The sequence below is a fragment of the Xenopus tropicalis genome, chromosome 9, assembly GCF_000004195.4.
Source record: "Xenopus tropicalis strain Nigerian chromosome 9, UCB_Xtro_10.0, whole genome shotgun sequence".
Classification (NCBI taxonomy): Eukaryota; Metazoa; Chordata; class Amphibia; order Anura; family Pipidae; genus Xenopus; species Xenopus tropicalis.
In genome coordinates, this window is record NC_030685.2 from 15,865,408 (window position 1) to 15,871,407 (window position 6,000).

The 6,000-nt window shown below is 40.6% G+C and overlaps 1 long non-coding RNA gene across 1 annotated transcript; it reads right to left on the minus strand.

Annotated features, from left to right (window-relative positions):
• Window positions 1–3,853: 3,853 nt before the first annotated feature.
• On the minus strand, window positions 3,854–5,767 carry LOC116407530. Its single transcript, XR_004220391.1, has 2 exons — window positions 5,360–5,767; window positions 3,854–5,045 (listed from the first exon to the last, which is right to left on the minus strand). It is a non-coding gene; the product is annotated as an uncharacterized LOC116407530 (long non-coding RNA).
• Window positions 5,768–6,000: the final 233 nt, after the last annotated feature.

Below are 6,000 nucleotides of genomic sequence, written 5' to 3' on the forward strand. Positions count from 1 at the left end.
CTCACCGGGGCTGCCGTCCCAGGGGCCCCGCACCCCCCAAGGTGTCCCCGTCGGCCGCGTCACCCACACCCCCACCCAACGTCTTCCCCTGAGGGCGTGTAAGTGAAACGCGTCAGGAGAGGACAGGGGAAGCAGCAACAGGGATCTGGACCCATTAGGGCCCACTGAGTTTTTTCGCGGTGTCCCGGCGGCCCAGCACGACCCTGTTTCTATAAATCAATTCAATCACAAATGAATAAGATACAATTTACTTCTCAATTTCTGTAAAGCAATAATCATATAACTTACCTTTTTAAAAGAAAGCAGCATGAAGGAAAAAAATCACGGAACAAATACCTCGAAATTTTCATGCGATTACAAGACATACCCCAAAACTTCCAAAAACTTTGTAGTAGATTTTTCGGTGGTTTTTGCACATAATTCTGAAAAATTGTGGTTTTTAAGTAATTATTTAAATATAGGTATTTGACCCATTATTAAGAATATTCAGAACCTGGGGCTTTCTGGATAATCGATCTTTCAAAAATTTGGACCTCTATACTTTCAGTCTGCAAAAATGTATTTGAACAGTAAATAAACCCAATAGGGCTGTTCTGCCCCCAATAAGGGGTAATTATATCTTAGTTGGGATCAAGTACAGGTACTGTTTTATTATTACAGAGAAAAGGGAATCATTTAACCATTAAATAAACCCAATAGGGCTGTTCTGCCCCCAATAAGGGGTAATTATATCTTAGTTGGGATCAAGTACAGGTACTGTTTTATTATTACAGAGAAAAGGGAATCATTTAACCATTAAATAAACCCAATAGGGCTGTTCTGCCCCAATAAGGGGTAATTATATCTTAGTTGGGATCAAGTACAGGTACTGTTTTATTATTACAGAGAAAAAGGGAATCATTTAACCATTAAATAAACCCAATAGGGCTGTTCTGCCCCCAATAAGGGGTAATTATATCTTAGTTGGGATCAAGTACAGGTACTGTTTTATTATTACAGAGAAAAGGGAATCATTTAACCATGAAATAAACCCAATAGGGCTGTTCTGCCCCCAATAAGGGGTAATTATATCTTAGTTGGGATCAAGTACAGGTACTGTTTTATTATTACAGAGAAAAGGGAATCATTTAACCATTAAATAAACCCAATAGGGCTGTTCTGCCCCCAATAAGGGGTAATTATATTTTAGTTGGGATCAAGTACAGGTACTGTTTTATTATTACAGAGAAAAGGGAATCATTTAACCATGAAATAAACCCAATAGGGCTGTTCTGCCCCCAATAAGGGGTAATTATATCTTAGTTGGGATCAAGTACAGGTACTGTTTTATTATTACAAATAAAAAGGAAATAATTTTTTAAATTAGAATAATTTGCTTATAATGGAGTCTGTGGGAGATGGCCCTCCTGGATAACGGGTTTCCGGATAAAAGATCCCATACCTGTACATAATTTTTGTTCTAAAAAGCTTGATTTGGGGAAAAGATAAAACATGATAAAACACGGGGACGCCCGCCTCTTCGTGCACGCCGATGCGCCTCTCCAGCTCCTCTGGCGCGTGAAGTTATGCGCGCATCCTTTTTAGACCCGGCACATGTATGACCTCGGCCTGTTTCACATTTGCGTTAAACGTTAGGTTCCCTAGCTTGCTCAGAACATTTGCCCTGGTCCTCTCACAATAAGTCCTGGCGGCACCCGAGTAGCGGAAGGCTCCTCCCGAAGTGAAAGGTGGCTGTTATAGGCAGAAGTGTGAGCTCAGACCGGGACCTTGGCTTTTGTTCTGAGTTTTGGGATACCATGCGTGACAATCTGGATCTAATGATTCTTACTCTAAGCAAGGGTTGTGTTCCTTCTTTAAAGCTGATATTTATTTACTGCCAGAACCAATTACTCATTCGCTAATTGGGAACTGTTGCAAGAATCATATATAAAGCCATACGGCTGCTGCAGATATTTTATTCTAACGATAATGTCCAGGTTCGGAATCAAACTCAGGGCCCAGGAAGGCAGCACTAAGCACAAATAAATTAATGATTTACAAATTATTTGCCACATATTTAATTGACCACCAGCACCAGTTATTGCTTCATTGGGAACCATTGTAAAAAAGCCCTAAGGCTGGTGCAGATATTTTATTCTTATAAAGAGTGTCCAGGTCGGAATCGAACTCAGGACTGGTGGCATAAGTATAGGGGGAACAGACCACTTGACTTTGGGCGGCTGTGGGACCTGCCTGTCTAAGTTCGGGGCCCCAAAAACATTTTTTCTGGGTTCCCCTGAACAGTTATTATTATTATTATTATTATTAACATTTATTTATAAAGCGCCAACATATCCTGCAGCGCTGTACAATAAGTGGGTTTCATACATTGCACATACAGAGTAACATATAAAGCAATCAATAACCGATACAAGAGGTGAAAAGTCTTAGAAATATTCTTATTTTTATCCTTTATATAGTGCTGATATGTTTATGCTGTGCATTTAAGGAAACTATTCACCATTCACACACACATCCCTGCCCCAATGGACCTTACAATAGGTGGAGCAGACCCTGTGACTGCTTGGGGGGCCCAGGAATGTAGGCCTGTGCAATTACGATATATGTTTGCAATTTGGCTTTTGGGCCTAGAAAGACTTTGCCGTCGTACCTGCCTACGGAACTTCATACACACTAGGGTCAATGTACCTGCCTATATATTTCTTGGATTGTGGGCGAATACACCCAGAGGAAATCCCTGCAAGCGGCGAGGGTGGGTGTGGAACCTAGCGGGATAGCTGAGTTACGGTGCGAACCATTACTACGAGGAAATGACCTGATATAGTCCCATGCTGGCCGTAGCATGATTCTTTGAATAATATTATGATAAAGCTTGCAAACATGCAATTCTAGATCCCATACATACCTTAATACTTTGTTGTTAAACAATGGCGATTTGATGGGCAGCCGTAAAAAAGGAAGTGAGGTTTTCCGTCACATCCCGTGACATCATAGCCACACCCCTGGCATCCCAACTCCCAACCAAATTTCACATCCCCAACTTCATCACCAAACCTCCCAATGTCATTGTCCCGCCCTCTTTGTCTGAGTTCATAGTTGCGCAGCGCATATGGAAACGGCAGAAGCACATCGTGTTAATCTATGTAAGTGCCGGGCCAACTCTTCTCTGTGTAACGAGTTGCTTATGGACTATACTGCAAATTATATTAAAATGATGCCATATAAAGAAGTCTATGGAATCCTTGGGCAGGTGGAATCAAATATACCTTGAAAGGTCACATCGAGCTACTTGTAACCAATGCTGCATTACTGCTGAACGGTACGTTCCCCATAACCTTAACTTTCAGTACATACTAGACCAGTCTTCTAATACAATCTGCTACTGGTCATTATTAATTTTTAATAACTCAAACCTACAAAATTGGAAAAAAAGACCAGTTGCACGTTATCTCTGAATAGCAACGTCTACATAATAATAAAGGTTAATTCTAACTAAAAGATACAGCTTGAAAGGGAACTTTATCCACTCACACAATGTAACAAAGGTCTCCCAACGAAATCAATCACGAATGTCTAATTTGCTTTTTTTTCTGTCTGTTTAACTCAGCAGTACCCAGGTAGTTTAACAAGAGGTTTAAGTGCCTCCAAGTGAGCCATCCCTGGCTTTATTGAAGATAGTATCTTACAAACATGATACAGAAAACTTATTTTGTCTTTGGTTTGGGTCATTTTCTTGCCAAGGTACCCCCTTAGAAGTGCTTGTCCCTTAGGCAATCCTTACCTGACTGCCCAACTGCAAACCATCACCATTAAACTAATTTATCTGCAACCCAACAAAACACTGACACAGGGCTTATTGAGAATTTTATTTTTTATTACAACTGCCTTCCTTTGCTCGCAAGTGAGGCGTTGGGCTACTTTGTCCCAAGTGTTTCAAAATGCATTTTAAAGTGTATTACTCTAGCTACATCTCCAGTGACTGCTTCTAGACATTTTCATTCTTAATAAGGACATAAAAAAGTGAAATTTAAGATTATTAGTTATCGGCGGTAAAGACTTATATGGTGTAGACCAGAGCTCCCCAACCTTTCTTACTTGTTAGCCACGGTCAAATGTAAAAAGACTTGGGGAGCAACACAAGCATCATAAAAGTTCATGGAGGAGCCAAATAAGGGCTAAGATTGGGTATTAGGGGCCTCTATGCACCCTATCAGCTTACAGGGGGCTTTATTTGGTAGGAAAGCTTGTTTTTATTCAACCAAAACTTGCCCCCAAGTCAGGAATTCAAAAATAACTACCTGGTTTGGGGGCACTGAGAGCAACATCCAAGGGGTTGGGGATCAACATGGTGCCCCCAAGCCACTGGTTGGGGATCCCTGGTGTAGGCTATAGTGCAGTCTAACATAGTAATAACTAAGTACTGTGTTTTGTGTGGTGTGGTGCTGACTAACACCTGCCTGTGATGAGACCGCTCCATCTCTTCCATCGTTTCTCAGTTTTAAGTAGGGATCTGTTGTGCAGTGATCTGAAAACAAGAAAAATAATTTCCAACAGAAAGAAAAGTGAAGAGAAGCGAGCAAGAAAGGGAGAGAAAACACAAAATAAATAAACCCAGTTCTATCTATAGTCTATCTTTCATCTGTCATCCATATATCTATTGACTTATATCTGTAGAGACGGCCTTTGGGCTGCCCATGTGGACCCGCACTATGGCAACTCAGAGAGCCAGGAGCTTTTACTTGTTACCCCATCTGCCCAGCCTGCCCCAAACCCAATTGGCTGAGCCTGCCCACAACCCCGACTGCAAGCAGTCACATGGAGAGAGGGAGAGGCAGAAACTATTTGCCCTGAAACCCTGTGCCAAACAGTAACACACTGTCTAGGGGGGCCCGCCAAAATGATTCCAATTGGGCCCCACGGTTGGTAAGTCTGGCCCTGTATATCTGTGGCAGGATGAGTGGATTCTACGAGTGTGTGTCCAATTAAATGTGGACACAACATGGTCCTCTTCACTGGCTTCCAGTGTCCTGAATCTGTATGTGTTTCTGAAAAAATGAAATCTCAGAATCAAAACCCAAGATTTAGTTTAGAGTGAATTATATTTCTATTAAGTTATAATGTCTATATGCACTATGTCTGGTGATCTAATAATTATCTATCCATGGTCCGAGATATTTATATTTCTTTTATGAAATAAAGACACAACAGGACCAAATCAGAATAATAAATCCTTCTTCAATATAAAATCAGAAATGTCCATTCTTTGAAAATGAAGAATATGCCAAGCTGTAATGAATCACACAAATACATAATAATGAATAATAAAGTAAAAAAATATCCCACCAGAGAGTGTACTTACCATTCCAACAGACTCCTGCTTTCCCTGCACCCCCTCACACTGTCACTATTCATCCCTGCCCATTCTGCCCTGGTCCGTCTGAGCCACTTGAGAATAAAATTCCTAAACTGAAGGGGGAATTCACCTGTGCCCAAAACTGACATATATCACACAATACATAAATAATATTTTATGTGTTAGGCTGCAGTAAAGTAATTGCTGGAAAAAAATATATCTATGGTCCTAAACCCTTAGATATTTCCTTTGCTAGCCATACATAATAACAGTATGGCCATAAGATAAAATATTTGCTGGTTCATTTTAGGGGAAAAAAAATCCCTGTCTCATCTGTTCTCGCTTTAAAAAATTCTGTTCTGCAAAGAAGCCAAAAAGACTTCGGTATGTTGAAGTATGTTCTTCCCTCCTAAAAGGAATGTGTCTTTTGCCCTGCAAATCTGCACCATATATATATACAGTTAGATTGTAGTTACACCTGAAATTCCAGTTTAGTTATTTGTCATGAAACTTCTGATTGTGGTTTGTTTTTATGAAATGCCTTTGTCTGACTGGCAACACCCAGTAGGGCATGTTTAACCCACAACTGTAGAATTCATGTGCTTCTTTTGAGATCTTGCACCATTCAGAGGTATTACACCATTCAG